We start from the raw sequence: 25,461 nt of genomic DNA, 5'->3' as shown, positions 1-25,461 counted from the left end.
TCTTTCTTGTAATAAACAAATCTGCATTAATAAGGACCTCCAAATGAGTGCTCAGATCCATGACTCTGCTAATGCTTTGTGAAAATGAAGTAGACTGCTCTAAATAGGATACAGGTGTTCATCCATACTGGTGTCAAACTTGGTTATTGAGGGATAATGGACTTCCCAATGTAAATGATAGTGGCACAGGGAACTTGCTTTCCATTTTGAATACAGATGGCATGTAATGCCCTATGCCTGCAAATCAATTAAGTTAGCTATTGTGGTCGAGATTTTCTAGGGCCAAAGTCCACCAATGCAATAACCGTCATGTCTTTGTTAATAAATATTGAATGCTTTGTATATAACCCTGGAAAAATGGTTCAATTCACAAATGGAAATTTGCATTTGCATTGGATGTAACCAGGGTGAACCAGGAACAATCCACTGAACAGGGAAACATGATTTTGCAGCCTGGGTTCCTCATATTAGTGAGGATCTCTTACCTGAGGGGGAGACGCAGGATCAGGCTTGAAGTAAGGAAGACAACAGATAATGTACACTACATAAACAGTTCATAACAAACCACACAGATGATAACAGTAAAGCAGGATCAATTATTTGTGCTCCAGGCACAGAAAACAGCAAAGTGTATTTCCAACACATGCAGAAAAAAGGATGCCTAATAACAAGCCAAAAATACCTATAAATGTTTGCCAGCAGTCCTTAATCAACACCATGGATTGGATCGACCATTCAGTAGGAAGTTCATTTCTCAACATGTGTCTGTCTCTCTTCACTTTCTAGGTAAACATCTTAGGAGCAACATGGTAAAGATGATTTTTTTTATTATTTTTTTTTTAAGGATACAGGTACCTAAGAGTGGGGGATTACAGTAGGATACCATTCCACCTCACACTTTCTCCCCTTCAAAACGAAGGATGTGAAATTTTTTGAGACCTGTGTGCTTTTGGAGTGTTTCTCTTCAAAACATACGAGTGCTTCCATCTCTGCAGATGTCAAGCTCTCTCTTTCTTTTGAGTTGGCTATACAATAATTTCAGAAATGACATAATTTTAAGCCTTCCAATCTTTAGCTCCTACATTCAGAACTGGAAATGACAGAAAGATGTGTAAGAGGTGTTGAAAAGTACTTTTTCCCCCTTTTTCCTTTTTACTTTTTTTTTTTTTTTTTTTTTATCCTTTTTGTTTGTGGTTTCCAAGGTATATTATGCCATATTAATACCTCATGCAACTTCTGTTGGGAGCTGTAAAAGAAATCACACGAGTTAAAAACAGCAAACATTGACCATTAAGAAACTATAATGTTTGGTAGACTTATGGTTCAGTACATTTAAGCAAAATTGCCGTTGCTATCCTATGCATTCAAAATGCTTTAATGATCTTCTGTGAAGCAATTCAGGATTTTTTTCCATCTTTCTGCTTTTGGAGTTGAACAAGACAGCAAATACAGAAGGCAAATGGTCAACATGATAGCTTCAAAGAGGATTATATCTACTGTCATTATTAACTACGTGCCCAAATAAAATACATCATGCGACCTACACGTCGCATTGCCACATCATCCTTCAAAAAAGAAAGAAGGGCTATTGTTATGGGGGGCTCCCTCCTGAAAGGGACAGAGGGACCGATATGCCGACCGGACCCAACCCGCAGAGAAGTCTGTTGCCTCCCTGGGGCTCGGGTGAGAGACTTTGCCAAGAAAGTCAAGCGCCTGGTACGGCCCACTGACTACTACCCGCTACTGGTCTTTCAGGCTGGTAGCGATGAAGTAGCAACGAGAAGTCCGAAGGCGATCAAAAGAGACTTTAGGGATTTGGGGCGACTACTTAGAGGATCAGGGGCGCAGGTGGTGTTTGCCTCTGTCCTTCCGATAGGGGGGATCGAAGCTGAAAGACGTACTGTTCACATAAACTCGTGGCTTCGAGACTGGTGTGACCGGCAGAATTTTGGTTTCTTTGATCATGGGAAGGTCTATGCTACACCGGGCCTGATGGCACCGGATGGGATGCGCCTCTCTCGGAGAGGGGTAAGGATCTTAGGTCAGGAGTTGGCAGGGCTGATAGATAGGGCTTTAAACTAGAGTCGAAGGGGGAAGGGGCTAAAACCAGGCGCGCCGGTGAAGACCTAAGGGATGGTACGCTAGAATCAGAGGGGCTGTGTGCCAGTGGGGTCCTTTGGTCAGATCCACAAGGTGCTGAGTGTAAGGAGACGCACCTGAAGTGCTTTTACACAAACGCACGCAGTATGAGGAATAAAATAGATGAGCTAGAAGTCCTGGCCCAGTCCCGCAACTACGACATCATCGGCATAAGCGAAACCTGGTGGGATGAGTCCTGTGACTGGGGTGTTGCGATAGATGGTTACAGGCTCTTCAGGAGGGACAGGCAGGGTAGGCGAGGTGGTGGGGTGGCGATGTATGTGAAGCAGGGGCTGGACTGTGTGGAACTTCAGGTCGGCGATGGCAAAGTTGAGAGCCTCTGGGTAAGGATCAAGGGACGAACGAATAAAGGGGATGTAGTTGTGGGAGTCTATTACAGACCGCCTGGCCAGGATGATAGCACCGATAAATTATTCTTTACAGAACTAAGAGAGGCCTCGAGATTAACTCCCCTTGTCCTTATGGGGGACTTCAACTTGCCGGACGTTAACTGGGAGTGCCACACGGCTGACACGAGCAAGTCCAGGAGGTTCATGAAGCACCTAGATGATAACTTCTTGGTACAGGTGCTAACGGAGCCAACTAGGAAAGGTGCCCTCCTAGACCTGTTGCTAGAAAACAGAGAGGGTCTGGTGGGAGATGTGGTGATTGGTGGCCGCCTCGGTCATAGCGACCATGAAGTGGTTGAGTTCAAAATTTATGGTGACAGAAGGAAAAGTGCCACCAAAACCTCATCCCTAGATATGGGGAAAGCGGACTTCAGGCTGCTCAGGGAACTAGTCAGTAAGGTCCCCTGGGAAACTGCTCTTGAAGGCCTCGATGTCCACCAGTGCTGGTCACTCTTTAAGCGATGCCTCCTAGAAGCACAAGATAAGGCAATTCCAAAATATCGCAAGTCAGGCAGGCGGGGCAGGAGGCCGGCGTGGCTGAACAGGAACGTTCTAATGGAGATTAGGCGGAAACAGAGAGTGTTTCGCTACTGGAAGGAGGGCCAGGCGTCATGGAAAGAATACAGGGATGCTGTTCGTGTTTGTAGGGAGAAAGTTCGAGTGGCCAAAGCACAGCTAGAGTTGAAGCTGGCTGTGTCTGTGAGAGAAAATAAAAAGGGTTTTTTTAGATATGTAAATGGAAAAAGGAGAACTAAAGAAAACATAGGGCCGCTCCTTGATAGGGAAGGTCTCCTCACAGACGATGACGTAGGCAAAGCAGAGACGCTTAACGCCTTCTTTGCCTCTGTCTTCAATGCCGATGATGGGCTTCGGGACCCAGGGTGCCCTGAGCTGGAGGACTGGGACGGTGGGGATGACAAACTCCCAACTGACCCTGAACGTGTGCGGGATTTGCTACTCCACCTGGATCCCTACAAGTCCATGGGTCCGGATGGGATTCATCCCCGGGTGCTGAAAGAGCTGGCGGATGTCATCGCGGAACCTCTCTCAATTATTTTTCAACGATCCTGGGAATTTGGAGAGGTCCCGGTAGACTGGAAGCTGGCAAATGTTGTGCCGATTTTCAAGAAGGGTCAGAAAGAAGACCCTAGCAATTACAGGCCTGTCAGTCTCACGTCAGTGCCTGGTAAAATCATGGAGAAGTTGGTTCTCGGACTTATTGAGGCGCACCTGGGGGACAAAGCAGTCATTGGTCCCAGCCAGCATGGGTTTGTGAAGGGTAGGTCCTGCCTAACTAACCTGATTTCCTTTTATGATAAGATCACCCGTATGGTGGACCAAGGGAAACCAGCTGATGTGATTTTTTTGGACTTCAGCAAGGCTTTTGACACGGTTTCCCATAGGATCCTACTGGACAAAATGTCCACCATACAGCTAAATAAAAACATCATACGATGGGTGAGCAATTGGCTAACGGGCAGGGCCCAAAGGGTTATGGTAAATGGAGCTGCGTCAGGCTGGCGGGCGGTCACCAGTGGGGTCCCTCAAGGCTCCATTTTAGGGCCGGTACTTTTCAGTATTTTTATAAATGATCTGGATGTAGGAATAGAGGGTATTTTGAGCAAGTTTGCTGATGACACCAAACTTGGAGGAGTTGTGGACTCGAATGAGGGTGGAAAGGCCTTGCAGAGGGATCTGGACAGGTTGGAGAGCTGGGCGATCACCAACCGCATGAAGTTCAATAAGAGCAAGTGCCGGGTCCTGCACCTGGGACGGGGAAACCCTGGCTGCATGTACAGACTGGGCGATGAGACGCTGGAGAGCAGCCTAGAAGAGAGGGATCTGGGGGTCGTGGTAGACAGCAAGTTGAATATGAGCCAGCAGTGTGCCCTGGCAGCCAGGAGGGCCAATCGTATCCTGGGGTGCATCAAGAACGGCATCGCTAGTAGGTCAAGGGAGGTGATTGTCCCGCTCTACTCTGCGCTGGTGCGGCCTCACCTCGAGTACTGTGTGCAGTTCTGGGCACCACAGTATAAAAAGGACATGAAACTGTTGGAAAGTGTCCAGAGGAGGGCTACGAAGATGGTGAAAGGCCTGGAGGGGAAGACGTACGAGGAACGGCTGAGGTCACTGGGCCTGTTCAGCCTGGAGAAGAGGAGGCTGAGGGGAGACCTCATCGCAGTCTACAACTTCCTTGTAAGGGGTTGTCAAGAGGCAGGAGACCTTTTCTCCATTAACACTAGTGACAGGACCCGCGGGAACGGGGTTAAGCTGAGGCAGGGGAAATTTAGGCTGGACGTCAGGAGGGGGTTCTTCACAGAGAGGGTGGTTGCACACTGGAACAGGCTCCCCAGGGAAGTGGTCACTGCACCGAGCCTGTCTGAATTTAAGAAGAGATTGGACTGTGAACTTAGGCACATGGTCTGAACTTTTGGGTAGACCTGTGCGGTGTCAAGAGTTGGACTTGATGATCCTTAAGGGTCCCTTCCAACTCAGGATATTCTATGATTCTATGATTCTATGATAAAATAAACCCAAAATTCCTTTCTTCTTATGTTCCCATGAGTTGTACTTTTTTTTTCCTGTCTTATTTTCACAGAATCACAGAATTTCTAGGTTGGAAGAGACCTCAAGATCATCGAGTCCAACCTCTGACCTAACGCTAGCAGTCCCCACTAAACCATATCCCTAAGCTCTACATCTAAACGTCTTTTGAAGACTTCCAGGGATGGTGACTCCACCACTTCCCTGGGCAGCCTGTTCCAATGCCTCACAACCCTTTCAGTAAAGAAGTTCTTCCTAACATCTAACCTAAAACTCCCCTGGCGCAACTTAAGCCCATTCCCCCTCGTCCTGTCACCAGGCACATGGGAGAACAGACCAACCCCCAGCTCGCTACAGCCTCCCTTGAGGTACTTTGGTACTATAGGTACCAAAATATAGGTACTATAGGTACTTGAGGTACCTATAGATACCTCAGGTACTCTATAGGTACCTCAAGTACTATAGGTACTTGAGGTACCTATAGAGAGCGATAAGGTCGCCCCTGAGCCTCCTCTTCTCCAGGCTTACAGTTCTACCTGTAAGGTTAGGCTGTGTTGAACCAATTTTGGTTACGATGGGTATCTTCGGCCTCTAAGCCTCAATCAATGTGCTTGAGGTGGAAACTGACTTTCCTCATCTTTGAGGGGATACAAACTGGAGATTTGGCTGCTGCCTTCTCTCAGAGGTATTATAATGAAAAGGAAACCCTCTACCTCATATTGCAGAAAAAAAAGGCACTTTGTTTTGAGGGGATAGGTAAATAAATAAGTTCTCAATGCAGAACTGACTGGAATACTATCCTTAACTTGAGTTTTAGCTGCATATACTTTTTTACTTGGGCAGTACTGTTTCTAGTTCTTTGTTGACTAAAGTGGGAGTTAACACAGCTCAACTGCTAACATGAGAGCTCTGTGCAGCCATGCTCCCAAGTGTGCTGTTCTCATTTAAGCGAGTCTCCAGAGGAATCGTTTTCACTGGAGGAAACTTTAGCAAAAACAAAAAAATACATAGTTTTGAAGTACCGGGCTTTTAAGTTGTGTGCTTGTGATCCTTTGGAAATGAACTGTCTATTCCAAACACATGAACCAAGTGAGAACACAAGGACTTGTGTGATCTAGTGGCTCTGAACATGCATAGCCCAGCATGTTTATCAGTCACACTCTCTCTACATCACTTTGAACTGCATGCACATATTTTATAAGTTTTTTGTTTTTGTTGTTTTCTAACCTTTTTCAAGGATTTGATCAAATATTATTTTCCCCCTCATAAACTTAAGATGTAAGACAGGCAGGAATCACTTTCAAGTATATGAAATATATTTTTTTAAGAAGAATTTTGGAGCCGTTCAATGCAATAATCCTAAGCATTGTTTTATTTTATTTTATTTTTTTTCCTACGGTGGTATGCCATGTGTTCTGGTGTGGTCGTTTTCTGCTTGTTCAATACAGTCCTTTCATTTGCATCAGCAAATGTCAGAGTGTATATCTGTAGAACAAGAAGCTTGTACTTCAGTACAAATACTAAACTTGGTAGTGCTTTTTTAGAAGTATTTTATCACTTTTTTTTTCCTCCTATCACTTAATGTTTCTGTGTTGTTTGTTTTTTTTTAAACAGTATCTTTTGAAAAGTAGTTTTGAAGCATGGACTATGCATTATGACTACATGACTGGGGACTTTGAGTGAAGATTAAGTATTGCAGCTGATCACAGCAGTACCTGAAAGATTATCTGTTGGGGAAGGATCCAGATATACTGTGAGGGCAATTCCTGAAGTTTCCAGACATAGGGAACTCTGTAGTGGAATGCTTTGTGGAAGCTGTTGAAGAGAAGGAAAACTGATAGAGATGGCAACAGTGCTGTTCTGGCTAGAAGGAAAAATATTTATAGAATAGCAAAAGTGGATATTTTAGGTTAGTTCGAAGTTGGATTTGATTAAGAATGCCTTAGAGTAAATAATGTAGAATGCATATGGTTTATAAATATATACTTCTCACTTCAAACAACAAAACTGCTGGATTCATGTGTCTGCTGTTTCATTTTTGAGGTGCTATTCTCTCCATTGAGTGTCTCTCCATTACCGTTTTTTGGTGTCCACAGCAGATTATTAAAATGTTGCTAAAATCAGCTTGTCTATGATCAGTGGAAGGAAAGATAGCAGAGAAGTGATTCAAATGTAAATTCTTCAAGATAGAATTTGTTTTCAGAAGCTGAATTGCATTCCTTATATAAGTTGTTTCATTTACACAATACGGAATAGGTGTTGATAAAATAAAGTTGTTTTTTCAGGCAGATAAGAGTATCTGAAGGTATAAAAAATGACAAAAATAGTGCAAGTACAGATATTTAACTATAATTAAAAAAACAAAAGCTATACCAAAATGTAGTTAAAAATATTTATTTCAATAAACTCCACTATTATTATTATTATTATTTTATTATTATGAAACCTTGGGGGATTTTTTTCCTGGGATAAAAATGATGAGTTGGTATGGTCTATGGAAGAAGTTTCACTTAACACATATTTCTTTTCTAGAGAATTGTGTGTGTCTGTCTCTGTGGGGTCTGGCCAGCTTGGTGATGTTCTGTGTTTTATGGTGGGAAGTGTGAAAGTCTTAATTTCTAGTCTGTTTTTTTTTTGTTGTTGTTGTTTGTTTGTTTTTACTTAAAGGGCTTTCTGTGGGCTGTGTATCTTTTTATAGCACAGAATACCGTGGAGTAGTACTGTGGCTCCTCAGTTCTCTTCTGGCTATTTCATAACAGCAAACAATAAAATTTGTTTAGTGATCATGAGACAAAGGAACAGGCATTCCTGAGAGGGCCAAGTTCCGATACACTCAGCTGAAGTTGCAGGAAATAAGTAGCAATGAAATATGAGTGAAAATGTTCTGGCCAAACAAATACATGTACTATTTCGCTCTCTCTTTGGGCTGTTAGAGAGCTTCAAATCCTTAAAGAACCTAAATGAAAATGGATTAGCGAGGGGCAAGTGTTATGAATAGCTGCTACGGGAGAAAAACAAAACAAAAAATCCAGCACCATCTTCCGGTCCTTTCTCTCAAACAAAATTCCTACTTGGTTCTTGTGCTATTGGAATATTGTCATGGATGTGCATGTGGTGGGGGAGCTGGGGCACGTGCCTGGAGGCCTGGGGGGGCAGCAGGTCACGGCAGGGACTGCTGATGCTGCTTCCTGTAACGCATTGGTGGGGAATAGTTTTACTCAAATTGTCATTAGGAGCAGCTGTAAAATATAGGGAAAAGGGAAAATATAAAGGAATTGAATTTGACAGACCTGTTGTTGCTGATTTCACACAGCTGAACTTAAGCACTGCTGCGTTTCCATTACTTCAGTTTCATGCGATGAATATGGACTGTCAGCTGACACAAGAGGAACTCAAAATCATGCTGAAAGTTAATCTTTTACAGCCTAAAGAAGTTTCCTGAGCTGACCCTCATCTGTGCTTTTGGAAATAAAGGAATCATTTGGCCAACGCCTGTTCCATTTGCAATTAAACATGCTGGCACCTCTCCAATGAGCCCTCTATCAGCAGGCATATTTAGCAGCATAGAGAATATCATTTCAATGTACTCATCTAGGCTGGTGCCAGATGGAGTAGAGGGCTGCTTAATGAAAGCAAATCTACAAATGTTTTTGTGCACAAAGGAAGCCACTTCTGATATTTGGTGGGAGCACAGTACAGGGACAATGAAGGGAACGCTGGTTTCTTCATTCTTTTCATGGGTTTCTGTGCCCTTTTGTTTTCCTTTGTCTTGTTCATCTTCATCTTAGCTTGAGAAACTACAAAGCTTCTTTGAGACTTTATTGTCTTTTATTTTGCGCCAAACTGAAGCAGCATACAGCAGAACTGCTTGCTCATACCAACAGCTGGGAGGGCTGCTCTGAGCCCAGGAGTTGGGGAAAACAGCAGTTCTCCACAGCTGTTGTTGGCTCTGTCAACCTGGTACCGGTTCCAGTAATGCTGCTAGGGAAGGGTTGCCACAGGACTGGTGCAAGCAGTCTGCTACTGCCCTTGTTTTTTGATCTCCATCACGTGGCAGGGTTCAGCATGGTCCTCCCTGCGATGGGCCAGTTCATGAATCAACCTTTCATTTCCTTTCTCCATGCAGGATTTGCTGCATTGACAGCTGACATTTAGCTTTGATTATTTATGTTTCCTAATATTTTGGAGGCTGGATTTGATGCCCTAGGTTTTAAAAGTAATGAAGATTTTTTCAGGGAACATTATATATTTTACCTTCTTACCACAACTTTCATCCATGGATTTTTATTTGTGTAAGATTGCCAGATCTTGATCCAGTTTCAGTTAAGCACCCGCTCTTCTTGCAGTAATAAATGTCATGCTGTAAGAGGATTTCAGCTGGACAGATGTACCTTAATGTCTTGCAGCAGGATTTACTGTTTTATAACACAGATTCTAGATTACTGTGTTCTTGGTTGGACTGTGGCAAATGGTACCCGTCCTGGGACAGAGGTTAGAGTAATGGTGCTCATGGAGAAAGAGCTTGGATCTATACAGATACAGAGATCTTTGTACTAGAAACAAAGCTAATTAAGTTCAACTGTCTAATTAGCTATTATACTCAAAATAGCCTATACTGCACTTCTGAAATAACAAATTTCCTGCAGTGATCCAAAGCAGGCTGAATCCTATTATGCAGGAGCATAACTTCAGGATCACTGTTAATTAGCCATTGTATTTGCAGCTCTTAATAGTTGTTTATAGTCAAATTTCTGAAATTGCCACTATGCAAGTGCCTTTCCAGTACACCTTGCAGAGAAAGATCATTTGGGCAAGGTGAAAACTCCAATCTGTGATTCTCATACATGATTTTATGAACAAAGCCATCTGTTTGCTGGAGATTTCTTTTTTTTGGAAGGTGTTATGGTGATTATTACGGTTGCCCAAGATACTTTAATGGGGGAACTCTGGAAGGCTTTGCATGCGTGCCCATCAGGGTGCTGCTCCATCCTGCAGAACGTGGTACTCAATGTGACCACCAGTCCTACAAGGCCACACATTGTGGGACCTCAGCGCTGCCCTGTGAGATGGCACACTCACAGCATGGTGTGAAGGGGATAGTCTTGCATCCTTTAATAAGAAATCAATTCCTGGCTATAAATTATTTTAATCACCATAGAGAATTATAACCCTATTAATGCTAAAGAAAGACAAAGTTCGGAAAACCTGTAAAAACAGGCTCATTCACAAAATCCTTTGAGTATTTCTTGTGTTGGTTAATGGAATACATTTCATTACCATAGAATCCTGTTGCCTGAAGTTTTTTTTGTTTGTTTGTTTGTTTTTTGTTTTTAAGTTATGGCTGTTTCATTACTTCTAGCTTGATAGAATCACCTTAGTAGGGGTTGAGCCCTACAGGGTGTGTAGCTGCCATTTAGCAGCTTCCTCAACGTTTAATTCTCAATTTATTTTTGTATGTCAGCCTTGACTTGGCAGTTCTTTTGTTGTTGGGTTTCCTGGAAAAGCTGCAGTTTGATTTAACTTTGCATTTCAGCAATATGATGTCTTGCTGGAAAATTAAGCACAGGGTGTATGGAAAAAAAATCCCAAGAAATATAGTTTTCTGTTTCAGCAATAGATTTTCAGCTACTATTGTGAATGCCGACCTTTATATACTTTTTTATGTACTTTTTTATATATTTATACCTTTATATCCTTTTTTTTTTTTTTTTTTTTTTTTTTTTTGGTGGTGGTGGTAGTGGTTGTTCTTTTCATGTTTGGTTTGTTTGTTTTTCTTCTCCCTACTTGCCACTCTCAGATTAGAAAAAGTTGGTGGTGGAGTTGAATTGTGTTATTCTTTTGTTCCTAGTTCTTACAGACTTTTAACTTCTTTAAAATTCTTATGCATTTGTGGCTGTGCGTGTCTGAAGAGTGCTGCTGCAAATTAATTTCCTTATCTAGTTCTTTTTTATTTCCTCCTCAATGCTTTTGGGGAATAAAATCAAATGCATACAACATGCACCGAATGGGATCGCCTCTTCCTTTAAGGTCTAGTTATCGTAGACTTTTGCTCTTGCTGAGCAGAAAAACAATGTTAACAGCTGCTTAATCTAGTTAGAAATGCATCTTGCTGTGTATTAAAAATGACTTCCACTTATCTTTTCTAGTGGCATAATTTGTAAAATCACATTTATAAAACCAAAACAGCCTAAATGTTCATTCTTTTTGTGCAGTTAACATAAAGAGGTTGAACATTTCAAAGGTCTTTCAGCATATGACAATTAAAATAGACACCTAGGAAACTATCAGTGCCTTTTTAGGCACTGAAGTACTTCTAGAAATCTTGTCTAAAGGGCTTATAGTGGTGCTAGATTATTTCAATTTAAAAAATAATAATAATAATCATTCTGCTTCTTTTCAAATGGCATTTGCTATTTCTGGAAACCATTAAATGTTCAGATTGAGGACCCACCCTTTATAAATTAATGCAGCGAAGTAATTAAATTTGGTAATCTTGTTAAAGCTTTTAATGGAATTGATCATTTCAGAGGTTTTTTTTCTGGTTATTGGGATTTCTTAACAAAGAAGTCACAATTGGATTATTACTGCTGATTTCCAGTTGCAGTTTGTCTTCAGCTACCATGCAAGACGGTCTTTCCAGGACATTGATTTATTTCTGTTGAGGACAGGACCAATGTGCAATTCCCTAAGGAGATTAGAAGCCCAGTTTTAGTGTTCTCCTCCAGACTATTAGCCACTACTACTACCATTGTTTTTGCTAAGGCTGGTTACAAACTGAGATCAAACACTTACTTTAAAATTGCTTATTTATTAAAGTGAAAAGTTTAAAAGCTGTCAATTTCAACTTGACATTTTTGTATGTATATTTAGCAGAATAGCATACTTTTGAAGAGAATGAAGTTGCTCAGATGTACCTGGTTTGATTCTTCAGTAAAAAACACTTCTAGGGTTTCAACAATATGTGGTTTCTGGGAAATAAATAAAATCCTTATTTTCACTTTGTTTCAATTTATAAACTGTTAGGGTTGTACTGTTGTAATATCATAAAAATGTAGTGTTCCTGTAAAATTGCTTTGCAGGGCTGTACTTATTTTACAGAGCTTTGGTAATTGTTTACAATTAAAAACAAAATATAAAAAGAAAATAATAATACTGAACAATTCTATTCATTATAGCAATAAGTTGGATATATATATTTTGTATGTATACATACATTTTTTGGACTGCTGCCTTATTTCTATGTTGCCTTTGTAAAGGGTTGGATAGTCACTGGTGGAAGCTTCGGCAACTGGAGTAGCTTCCTTTATTAAAATGGGCAGGAATGGTAAATGTGAAGGTAAGGAACGGATAATACATTATAAATCATTGCTTTCTATGTTAGAAATAAGATGTATACCAGTTTTCCCGTCACACCTTACACTTTTGGTTAATATACCAGTTAGAACCAGGACTTACACAGTAGGGTTGCGTCCTGCTTAGGAAGCAGAGGCAGACTCATCTGCCTCATGCATATCTCCTGCCATGTGCTCTCTGCTTGTGTGTGCTTTCAGAGGGCCAAAGGGCCACAAGGCTCATCTGACCCACCACTGATTATTAATGCTTTTAATAAGCTCGAAGTGGTGGCCCAGGCAAATTCTCCTGGTTTTATAAACATGGTGATTTTAATGTAAATTAGGGAATACTTTCATCTTTTGACCGGTCTAGTACAAGAAAGCAATTATTTTTGCACCACGATGTTTTCTGCAGATTTCATGCCTCCTGTTCTTAGTTTCTGCTCTAACATACACCAAAAACACATACCTATTTTTATTGCAGCTACATTTTGTCCACCAAAATTGGAATTCATTGAAATAGTATTTTTAAGTATTTATTTTCCATCATAAAAAATCAAATCCATCTTTCTTGCAGTGTAGCCTTTGTTTCAAATTACTTTCTCTAAATGCTACATCCATGTTGAGTAAGTACACAGAAAAGGTGTGGGAGCTGCATTTTCACTAGGTTATCTCCTGCTGTGAACAAGTTCTCACTGTTTTCCTTTGCCCACCCAGGGCAGCTGTTGGGTTTGCAGGTGTCCTGGTGAAGGTAAAGATTTGCAACTTAAGTTTTATTAGTATTTTTCTTTCTAGATGTGTTTTAAAAAAAAAATAATTCCAATAGTCTTTTCTATTGTCTCTAACTGTTTGCCAGCTATTGGATTTGGAGGTGCTTTCCAACAGTACATTAAGGTTATGTTTAAATGTGAAATGAAGTTTTTATTAAACACAGGATGTAAACACCATGGTGCTGGTCTTCATGTGATCAAAACCATTGGGTTTAACTGACATACACAATGACAGTGGTTGTAACAATAAACATGTTCTCATTTATCTAGGTTGTCATTATCTTTGTTACTACAAATAAAGCTAGGTGGAGAAAAGATTGCTCAAGAACTTTTGAAAGATGCATTAACTGGAGAGCCAGTCTAATTCACATTTAGTTCATCCAGTCTGTCTGTATTTCTGTATTCCACTGAATTTAGGTAGGGATTTGTCAAGCTCTTTAAGTTTATACTTAATCATTTTCTTTCTGAGCTGTTTGACAACTTAGTGTGTGCAGGAGGTACAGTTGCAATCAAAAATGTAAGTTTCCTTTTGAACATGAAAATCTACATCTTTGTCTATTTTCTTGTCTTGTGAAGTTGTTTTCCAGTTTGTGCATATTTTCTGCTTTCAGGGTTTGTTTCTAGGCATTAAATAATTTTATTTATTTTTATCTAACTTTAGATAATCAAGTCTGTGATACAAAAAAAAAATAAATCAACAAGAGTTGCTGCAGGTTACTTAAAATATACATATATTATATTGTTTATTTGAAATATAATTCATATGGAAACACTGATTTTGTATTCAGAAAAGCTTTTGGCAGCAAGTATTAGGAAACTTTCAGGTAATTTGGACATCATTTGACTGGTTGATATAAAATTTGGTCCAGACCATTCTGCATGTGAAAAAGACAAAACTGGAAAACATATTTTAAAAAGAGCCTTCCTTCTCTCTGCATCTGCAGGATTGTTGTATGCCTAAAGGAAGACTACCTACCAGCGTAAGGTCAGGTTAACACAATACAAACCATGGTTCTCCCTGCTTTGCTATGCCTAGGACAGGCCCTTCAGAAGGTACTTTCAAGCCACAGACAGCACTTGGTCTCGTGCCAACCTCCCTGTACCTGCCTCCAGCTCCAGCTCAGCCAAAGCCATGGGATAGGTGGGTGCCTCCTGGCAGCTAGGGACAAATCTGCATTTGCTGTCATATCTGTCTGTCTGTCCTGGCCTCTCCTGGGAGGGCCACAGGGAAGATGTGCTCAGTGCAACTGTAGTGCTTTTCAATGTTTGCTTTCCAATAGAGATATGTACTGTGAGCATTCATATTGACATAAAGTAGTAATTATGTCAGGTTGAAATTTTTCACTTGTTCTTTACATTTAAAATGTGTCTCCAGAAATAAATGCCATGAAACTGTTTGAGACCTTTGTGAATGTTCCCTGTTATAGACACCATTTATTTTGCTTTCACTGCTGGAAGATTTATAGTAAGAAATCATTGTGTAAAGATTGATAGACCGCATCAGAAACAATTGCAGAGGATTCAAGGCAGCTGATTTGCAAAGAAGCCTGGAAGTTGGTACCCACGAAATAACTTTGTGGAGAATACCAAGCCCGTGAGGACATAAAGTTCTAGCCACTTGTGTGCAGTGACTGCCTGTCTTCTAGAGCATCACGTAGGAGGCAATCAGATGCCAGTACGAATCCTGGCTGTCTTCCTTCTGTGTTTGGTGACTCAGGGCAAAGGAGAAAGCTCCACTCTTGCCCTTTCAATATTTAGTCTGCAGAGCAAAGGAACTGCCATGGGCACTTATCTGCCCCCTGTTAATACACACAGTCCTGGAAATGTATCGGCGATGCATCTCAGTGGCACCCGCTGTGCTTTTACAGAAAAGGCTGATGTGTATTTCCCTTGCTTATCTAAGGTTCACCACGGTCAGTGATACAAAGGGGAAAAAGGTGCCAACGACTCCCCAGCACATAAGTACTGGAGAGCTCTCACTGAAATTGTGGAAGTAAATCCACAGTGTTTCTGATGTCTGAGCACTTCCTTGTACGGAAAAGGTCAGTTTTAATTTCAGGGACATCTGCTTAATCACTCTTCTATTATCTCAAATTTCTCGGTAAACTATTTTCAATATCATCACCATGATTTAAAGCTCTGGTAAAAGACTAGGAGTTACTAGACTGACATTTAAATTGATCTTAGCTTTACTAATTTTGAATCTTATTCCTGTGGATGAAAAATATATTAGACTGTGTGTTTATCTCCTCTTTTTATGAAGCAGTGCTAAATACTACTTGGAAGGGGGGGAACATGATTTGACAACAAATGGAGTAAAAAGGACACACATTCCTGCAAGGTTCCTCCATGCCAGCTGATTTTCATGCAACTCTGTAGACTTCAGAAGGCTGGAAGGTGGCAGGAAGGACAGTCTTGTAAGAATTAGGCTGCAGCCTCTTATTCTTCAACCCCCGCTGTGCTCAAGGAATAGGATTTTAGTGCCTGCAAAACTGCAGTCAAAAGGAAACACTTAATATTGCTGATAGAAGCCAAACGTTTTAAGAAATTGTTTCACTTAAAAGAAACTGAGTGTGTTAAAGCAGCTGCACTTATCTGAGGAATGCATTTTGGAATAACTATAGTTTTTCTACTTATAACAGAATTTCCTAACTTCTGAAGTGTTCAAAAATGACTGCTACTCTGAGTCTAATAAAGACTTAAGTCTCTGATACGGAAAGTTCTCAATGTCAAACTGTGAGCTACAACTGGCCACTTTAGAAATCAGATAACGGGCTTCCTTCAGTTTTCTGAGGAGGCCAAAGAAATATTTCAGGCTTGAGGTACCATCCCCATCCCTTCCACAAGAAGAAGACAAGAGATAGGGGTACAGTTTCTTTAGTGGTAGTGTAACAGGATGCCTGTGCCTATGAGAAGTAACAAGATTAAGCATTAGTACATTACGTGTTTGTTCGTGTTGCTTTGAACTGCATCTCATTTCCCTCCTGGATTTGCTTTTAGGGTGTTTTGGGGACTTCTGCATGGGAAGAGGGGTGCTACAGGGATCCTGGAGGCGTCCTTCATACAGGAAGGCATTTGTTGTCAATTGCTATTGATTAATCATCGAGTATGTTTGTGTGCTGAGAACAGCCTCTAGGTTAACTGTGAACAGCTCAGAACATTACTTGCTTTTGTTTTCATCACATATGTAATACATAGCTGGCCTCAAGTCCAGTTTGAAATGCAAAATGAGTATAAACCATTCTTCAAGAACATCAATGAATCAGCGTAGTACTGCTTAGTATTCACTCTGTCAGTATGCATCAAAAGCTTCATGCAGCCACAAAGATACTGACCGGTAGGCTCTGGCACATGGGATTTTGTATTGGTGCAATTTATTCTGTACTCAGGGCCTCCGCTAATTATACTGGCTTTAGAATAAGCTATTTTCAGATGGTTTTGTACATGGTTTGTAATGTGTTGCATACATGAATGTATGATTTGACTGAAATCTTTTCCAGATGTGTTTAATTTGTTTACTCAAAACTGTGTTTAGCTGAAGTCTGCTTGACTGTGTTTGAGCAAGGAGTCTGGCTACTTGTCCTCTTTTCAAGGTATTTGGTAAAAGGATTCTTGAGGTTATGCATTTCTAGTGTTGTGATTCTAAAGGCAACATTGGTTAGATGTGGTGGGTTTTGTTTGCTTTTAACCTGTGTGAGCAATTAAGTTTCTGTGAGAAAATTTATGTGCTATGCTTCTCTTTGCCTTACAGTATAAGCAGTGCTGTTAATGGTATCTTTTGGCAGCATTGTATCAAAAGGAGGGTTATAAATATTTTCATTATGAATTGTCCTAGACTTTTGCTGTAGGCTATTGGTTTAGTATTTCCAGATATCCGTTTCAAAACCAAAAACAACTAAAAGTTGATCTTCTATAGCTCAGCCCACGATGTTGAAACATCTTGGTATTTTGAGAAAAAGGGAACTTAAAAAGGTATCGGGTTGTCTTGAGCAAATCAGAGACATTCTGAAGAGCATTTATTTCCCACCAACTTTAATAAATGTTTTCATCTAAACTACATATGATATAAATGGCACCCCAGAAGGGGGGTGGGGGGAAAAGTTGTATATACATATCTTCTTAAATCAGTCATGCAACCTTTTCCTTCATTTAAAATAGTGTTTAACAAAAATCAAAATATCACCAGCAGAAGTTTCAGAGGCTGACTGGAGGGCTATAGAGAATTTGCAAGCCTGGAATTACTCATTGGCTTGCAAGTCTGCCCAAGAACTCTTGAAGCTCAGATTCACATCTGTTTTTGTGCAGTGTAGTCCTCAAGGCTTCCCTTTACTTCTGTGTATAGTACTACGTCGAGCTCCTTTATATGTTTGTTAACAGGAAATCCTATATGAGGCTGAAGCAGGACAGCCCTTGTACTAGCCTGCTGACCTGGACTAAATTTCAACAGAAAAGAAGCATTCTTCTTGTTATGACAGTGTGTCGTCTGTCTTTTTCTCTGCAAAATGTTCTCTGTTGACCTATTCTTTTGTAATTTAACACTAGAAATCCTTAAAGGTGATGGAGAGCAGGCAGTGGGTTTGTTACATCTCGCCATGCCGTGGGGGTGCTTCCAGCGTCTGAGGGCTTGTGGCCTCCTGCTAGGGGTGCATGCGTCTACTCTGTGTGCTGTTAGCCCTGCTCTGCACAGGGACCTGCTGACCCTGGCTGAGGCCGTGCTGTGGGGACTTGGAATTACAAGTCGCATGCTTTTTCAGAGCAAATTAGTAGCTTTTTTATGTATTGATTAAATAGCAGATAGAAATTCTGTCACAAAAACAACATATATAGCTTAAAGATGAGGTGGAAACTTGACAATGTTGCTTTAATGGTGCTAAAATGAATATATCTGGTAAATTAGAAGAAATAAATATACTTGTGGTTTACTGTCTATGGGGAAAATTAGTTTTCACTTGAAAACGTTGAAGTGCTAGCAAATGGGGAATATTAATTTATCCTCACTCATGCTTGCAGGCTTTTTATTCTCAGGTGTTTAGCACATGTGCTTGTTTAAGCCTTTATGATTAAAATGCTAGTCCTGCTTGACCTGGTAATAATTATTAGTGAGAGTGAGAGCATATCCAGCCAAACACCTCGTGGGTGTTCAAAATCAGTTAGAAATAGATAGAACATTGGCTTGTAGAAGGTGTCTCTGGGTCCCTCCTCGGAACATATGTGGCTTTTCAGATGTGTACCCAGGGTGTGTGGGTCAGGGATGTTTCCTTTGGGATGGCCTAGATGTGGGCTGCAGATCCTGCACCTTGAGGATGGCAAGGAGGCACTGGGAAGTTTCTCTGCCTTAATAATACCAGCAGAGATAAAGGTCAGCATCAGTTCACACCAGTTAAATAACAGAACTAAACTGTGCTAGGCTTACTGTCCCCACACAAGGGCTTGCTAAATGTGTATTATTATAGTGGCTCTCTTTTTGTCTTTGAGATCCAGTTGGCCTGCTGCCTTCCCTGCCCTATATACCTTTTCTATCCGTAACTGAAGGAGAGTGAGTTAGAGATTGGTGATCCAGCTCAATGTAACTGACCTTTGAAAACCTAGAGAAAGAAATCACCACACATCTCCTGAACTTAAATTATCCTTTTCACCCTTTGAGTGATGTCCCTTATTCATTACTACAACATATAGCTGTACTACCAAGTATTTATTTGGAGTGCACAGTACTATGGCAATGTTTTGTTTAATCCCAAAGTCAGTTTGCATGTCGTCTTGGTCTCAAAATGGAATAGAAATTAATCAGTTGATTTCTTACAGGAGACTTCTCAGCTCCACTTAGTCCAGACCCATTGCTTAAAAGAAGAAAAAAGAAAGGATTTTTCAACAAAATTAGATAACTATCCCAGTATTGGGTTGATGAGGATGATAAAATTAGACCTGCAGAGGGGCAAAAAGCAAAGTTTATGGAATAGCGATGTATAGTGACAGACTGAAGAAGCAGAACAGGGATCACAACCTTGGGACTGAGAGTTGATGCCCCTTTGGCCAGGTTGCCAGCCAGTGTCCTTCCTTGAAAGGCTCTCATGGACATGGGGGCACCAAATCTGAGCCTGTCAGTGACCAGCAGGTCAGTGTTTCCTTTAACTCTCCCCAACAGAACAAAAGTTGTTCTTTGGGATATGGTTCTCTTAGGAGAAACCATATGAGACATGTAAGGCATTAAAGGGTTTCACATCATCACTGAGGGATAGTTATTTGCCATGTCATATGGGCAATGTGCTGTATGACATGCTATACTGTAGCGTGGCAAGTTGCTATGACTTTGCAATTAAAATATAAACAAAAACACCTGTTCATTTATATGGCATCATCTATCATACTAGAAAGCAAATATAGTCTAAAGTATAGCCAATGTATTAAAAGAATAGTTTTAAATAGCAGCTGGTAGAGTTCACATACATCTAAAAATGTTCCTCTGGACTTGAATTTTTATGTATAGTAGAACAAAAGAGTCAGCACTTGGAAAACTGATGATAAAAGATTATTTTCCATTTAGAAGTGAATGTTATGTTTTAAAAGCAAGTGTGTGTGGAAAGTTGAAGTGGAGTTTGTCACAGATTGTATCTGAACTTGCATAAATTCACTTGCTTGAAGAACAGTTGGAGATAAGAGAACAATATTTACAGTGGTTGCAGTAGTTGAAAATAGACGACTTTCCTATCAAGTTACTTTACCGTTGTCCCACAAGCAGTATTTATTTTTCAGAATTAGTCTCGATCGTGTTTTTTTGTTAAATCTCCTCTTCCAGTTTGAATAGCTGAGAATGCATTGTTTCGCTCTGTCATTTTGTATTCGTTGGAAGTCACATGTCCAATTGTAATGTTTGATGCAGTTTGGATGATGTAACTGTTATTTGTTCCATGTTCATTGTATTTATAGTTGAACTTCTAGTCATTGAAGTACTCTCAGGAAAAATACGTTTTCTTTTGTTCTGTGCTCAGTCAGCATGCAGGATAGTTTGTTTTCAGATTGCCCATCCCTTTCAGTGTATGCTGACAGGAATATCCAAAGGCTAACCCTATACTTTAAATTTAATTGAATGTAATGATATTTGCTCCTGCTAGAATTATAAGGAAGGGAAAAAAATAAAATAAAAAAATAAGTGAGGTCAGGGAATTTTTGTATGGCTTACACAAGCTATCCATGGTTTTGTTTGTGTAAGATAGACTGCCCACAGAAATATATATATAGTTACAAGACTTTCTTTTTAAGTCTCTTCTGTCTCGCTCATAACTAGCTAAACTGGGATTATTTTCTAATTATGTAAAAGAACTGTGTTCTTTGCAGTAAAATTAAAAGGAGAGCTAGAGCTCTAGGTGTACCTTCTCATTTCCCCAAAGCCCCAGGTGAACAGCAGCTTTCAGATGCTCCTGCCAGTAAGAGCCTGTGCTGATGTGATGACTTAAGGTGAGCAGCAATGTTACGTCACCTTCTGAATGACTGGTCCTAAGTCAGCAGTACTGCCTGAAGTGCTTCAGCAGAAATGAAAGCAAGAGTAGCAAATCTCTAATCCAGAAAGTACTTTAAACACTCACAGCTAGAAATCATGAAGCTCAGGTCATGCCATTACCAATTTTTGTCCAAAGCTAAGGGAAAGAAATAAATCTTGAAAGAAGCTGTTAAGGTTTAATTTTGAAAAAGGTCAGCTCCTCAACATTTTCTGGATTCCAGAAATACTTGTTCATTCAGTTGCAATGCTGTTGGCAGTTTAAAAGATGGGCTTGGACTTGTTGGGGAGGGGGTTATCTATTAATCAGCACTTCATCTTCTACAACTGCTTATCTTCTCTTTTCTGTAATTCCTCTTTTTAGTTGGACATTGGCATTGTCTGCATACTTCATATCATCCATCAGCAGGAATGAGTGAAGTACACAGCAATATATCAGTTTGACTAGGCTCAATAAAGTGAAGGAGAAGCAAAAAATTATAGCAATATTCTTAAATCCTTAATGACAGTAGAGTTAAATATATATCATTTTCTTTACTTATTACTGTAATGATAAAGCTCTGTGCTAGTACATAGTTCTAATGTGACATAGAAAGTATATCATTATTCTGTAAGTAAAAATCCTATTTGTGTGGTTTTGGAAACTTGTGGGAGAAATGGTATCTGAGCTGTTTAATACTGAATACCAGAGTACATGAATATCTTGGAGAGTACTTCTTCCAAACTTTATATAATAAAATTTAACCAAACATTTGAAGGAATGAACTTATCTCCAATTGTGTCTCTTTCCCTTGTGTTTGACAACAACAACAAAAAAGTTTTGTTTTACATTTTGAATGAAAGAGAGTCAGCTGTTCCAGAGCATGAAAGGCACTCACTTTTGTCCTGGTTAGAAGTCATTGCAGATGTTTCATTAAACTGTAGTGTCCTCCTAGAGAAGGGATGAAAGTTTGATGGGAATGCAGGAAATGATCTTTCTGCTATTTGTGTGAAAGTTTGCTCAGCTTTGGCAGACCTATCTTATGCGTAAGAGTTAATAGAACTGGCTGTCAAACTCTCTGAGGATTCTGCACAGGTCTAGCACGCACAGGCCAAGGGCTGCAAGGATTGAGCTGAGCAATCCCAGCACGTTTTCCCTGGGGCTCAGGGTTTGGATTAGACTGGACCTTAAAGAGAAAACACATGTCCTTCATGTCCTTGCTGAAATAAGAGTAAGTGAAGGCAGGGAAGATAGGAGCCAGGCAAGAGAAGGACAAAAGTAAGATGAAAAATGCAATCTGGTGTAGCCGAAGAAGACCAGAGTTGCCTGGACAGAAGACTCTAGTTTCTGTCACTGCAGAAGGAAGAGCAGCCTCAGATCAACTGGGGTCACTAATGGCAGCAGACAGCCACATGGGGCTCTGGAGTAAAGCAGTTGCAACAGCATGGATCTGAGGAAGAGGGAGAGATAATGCTGGAAGACTCTGGGTAGGACAGAGGCTGAAGAGAGGAGCATAAGCCTCACCAGAAATCACAGAATCACAGAATCACAGAATTTCTAGGTTGGAAGAGACCTCAAGGTCATCGAGTCCAACCTCTGACCTAATGCTAACAGTCCCCACTAAACCATTTCCCTAAGCTCTACATCTAAACGTCTTTTAAAGACTTCCAGGGATGGTGACTCCACCACTTCCCTGGGCAGCCTGTTCCAGTGCCTCACAACCCTTTCAGTGAAGAAGTTCTTCCTAACATCTAACCTAAAACTCCCCTGGCTCAACTTAAGCCCATTCCCCCTCGTCCTGTCACCAGGCACGTGGGAGAACAGGCCAACCCCCGCCTCGCTACAGCCTCCCTTGAGGTACCTATAGAGAGCGATAAGGTCGCCCCTGAGCCTCCTCTTCTCCAGGCTGAACAAGCCCAGCTCCCTCAGCCGCTCCTCGTAGGACTTGTTCTCCAGGCCCCTCACCAGCTTCGTCGCCCTTCTCTGCACCCGCTCGAGCACCTCCATGTCCTTCTTGTAGCGAGGGGCCCAAAACTGAACACAGTACTCGAGGTGCGGCCTCACCAGAGCTGAGTACAGGGGGACGATCACCTCCCTAGCCCTGCTGGTCACGCTGTTCCTGATACAAGCCAGGATGCTGTTGGCCTTCTTGGCCACCTGAGCACACTGCTGGCTCATATTCAGCTGACTATCCACCATCACTCCCAGGTCCTTCTCTGCCTGGCAGCTCTCCAACCATTCCTCTCCCAGCCTGTAGCTCTGCTTGGGGTTATTGCGCCCCAGGTGCAGGACCCGGCACTTGGCCTTGTTGAACTTCATGCAGTTGACCTCAGCCCATCGGTGCAGCCTATCCAGATCCTCCTGCAGAGCTTTCCTACCCTCAAGCAGATCGACACACGCACCTAACTTGGTGTCATCTGCGAACTTACTGAGGGTGCACTCGATGCCCTCGTCCAGATCATCGATGAAGATATTAAAGAGGACCGGCCCCAGCACCGAGCCCTGGGGGACGCCACTAGTGACTGGCCTCCAACTGGACTTGGCTCCATTCACCACGACTCTTTGGGCCCGGCTATCCAGCCAGTTTCTAACCCAACGAAGCGTGCGCCAGTCCAAGCCAAGAGCAGCCAGTTTCTTGAGGAGAATGCTGTGGGAGACGGTGTCAAAAGCCTTGCTGAAGTCAAGGTAGACCACATCCACAGCCTTTCCCTCATCCACCCAGCGTGTCACTTTGTCATAGAAGGAGATCAGGTTCGTCAGGCATGACCTGCCTTTCATAAAGCCATGCTGACTGGGCCTAATCGCCTGCTTCCCCTGCAAGTGCTGCGTGATGACTCTCAGGAGGATCTGCTCCATGAGCTTCCCTGGCACTGAGGTCAAACTGACAGGCCTGTAGTTTCCCGGGTCTGCCCTCCGGCCCTTCTTGTAGATGGGCGTCACGTTTGCTAGCCGCCAGTCGATTGGGACCTCCCCCGATAGCCAGGACTGTTGATAAATGATGGACAGTGGCTTGGCCAGCTCCTCTGCTAGTTCCCTCAGTACCCTTGGGTGGATCCCATCCGGCCCCATCGACTTGTGCACATCTAAGTGCCATAGCAGGTCACCAACCAGTTCTTCATGGATAATGAGGGCCACATCCTGCTCCCCATCCCCTTCCACCAGCTCAGGGTACTGAGTATCCAGAGAACAACTGGTATTGCCGCTAAAGACTGAGGCAAAGAAGGCATTGAGCACCTCCGCCTTTTCCTCATCTCTTGTAACTAAGTTTCCCCCTGCATCCAGTAAAGGATGGAGATTCTCCTTAGTCCTCCTTTTTGTGTTGATGTATTTATAGAAACATTTTTTGTTATCTTTAACGGCAGTAGCCAGATTGAGCTCCAGATGAGCTTTGGCCTTCCTAATTTTGTCCCTGCACAGCCTCGCTACTTCTTTAAAGTCCTCCTTAGTGGCCTGCCCACTTTTCCAAAGATTATAAACCCTCTTTTTCCTCCTAAGATCAAGCCACATTTCTCTGTTGAGCCAGGCCGGTCTTCTTCCCCGCCAGCTCGTCTTTGGGCACGTGGGGACAGACCGTTCCTGCGCCATTAAGACTTCCCTCTTGAAGAGCGCCCAGCCTTCCTGGACCCCTCTGCCCTTCAGAACCGCCTCCCAAGGGACTCCACCAACTAGTGTCCTGAGCATCTCAAAGTCAGCCCTCCGAAAGTCCAGTACAGCGGTTTTACTGGTCCCCTTCCTGGCCTTGCCAAGAATAGTGAACTCCACCATTGCGTGGTCACTCTGCCCGAGACAGCTCCCGACGATCACGTCCTCCACCAGTCCTTCTCTGTTTGTGAAGAGAATGGGACAAAACAATTCCTGCCTTGGAGATTTCTCTACTGTTAGTGATAAAGGCTTCCCGGTAGGTTTACAGGTATTTTCTAAGTTTAAATCCTTTGCTTACTTTACACAGTTCTGTGCTGCATATCCAACTCTGCTTATTGAGCTTTGAGAATAATTTTAATGCAAGTCTGAATTACAGAATTTTAGAGGGAGTTGAAGGAACAAGTTCAGATTTATTTATTTTCTTCCGTTTCTTTTAACCTAAGACATTCATACATAAGTTATATCAAGGTTAAGGTTTTGAGACTTGATTTTGCAAATTTAAAAGTGGTAGAATTACCTGTGCAATGATGGAAGGAGTTTTGCAGCAGCAGCAGGAAGACAGCAATGTTTTGGCAGCCCGTTTGGCAGTTCTTGCAGGAAGACACTCAGAACACACACAACCTCAATCAGTGAGAAACTTTCCATGTTGAGATTATTTGATACAAAGAAAACCAAGCCCTTTCTTAGTGTAAGGGATGTAACCTCAAAAGGTTATTGCTTTTAATGAAACTGTTCTGAGTGTGACTATACTGTGCAACTTCAGTGCATGTGTGGCTGTATTTTCATTGCTTCTTCATCTCCTAATAGTCCCCAGAATTCTGGTCATGTTTTAGATGAATAGCAGTTAACAAAACAATTTATGGATTTAATGGGGGTTCTTCTTTCACAAGAATATTGTATGGTTTTGGTAGCTCCGAAACTGCACATTCTGCAGTGGATTAGCCTTACAACCAAAAGTCTGATTTAAATTCTCCTTAACTTCTGAGAACTTTTCCTTTCTGTGCCCTCTAAACTACTTTGTCTATTTAGATGAATTGCTCTCATCAAGAGTAAAAAGGGCATCTTTTTGAAGCATCAAATTCTTCTTGCTAAAATCCAGATTTATTAACTTCGTGTTATGAAGTTAATAAATGTTTTCCCTCTCTCCCTTCTG

Source organism: Aythya marila, assembly GCF_965140915.1.
Source record: "Aythya marila genome assembly, chromosome: 12".
NCBI classification, from domain to species: Eukaryota; Metazoa; Chordata; class Aves; order Anseriformes; family Anatidae; genus Aythya; species Aythya marila.
The sequence above is the reverse complement of the archived record's forward strand: the minus strand, read 5'-3'. Positions refer to the sequence as shown.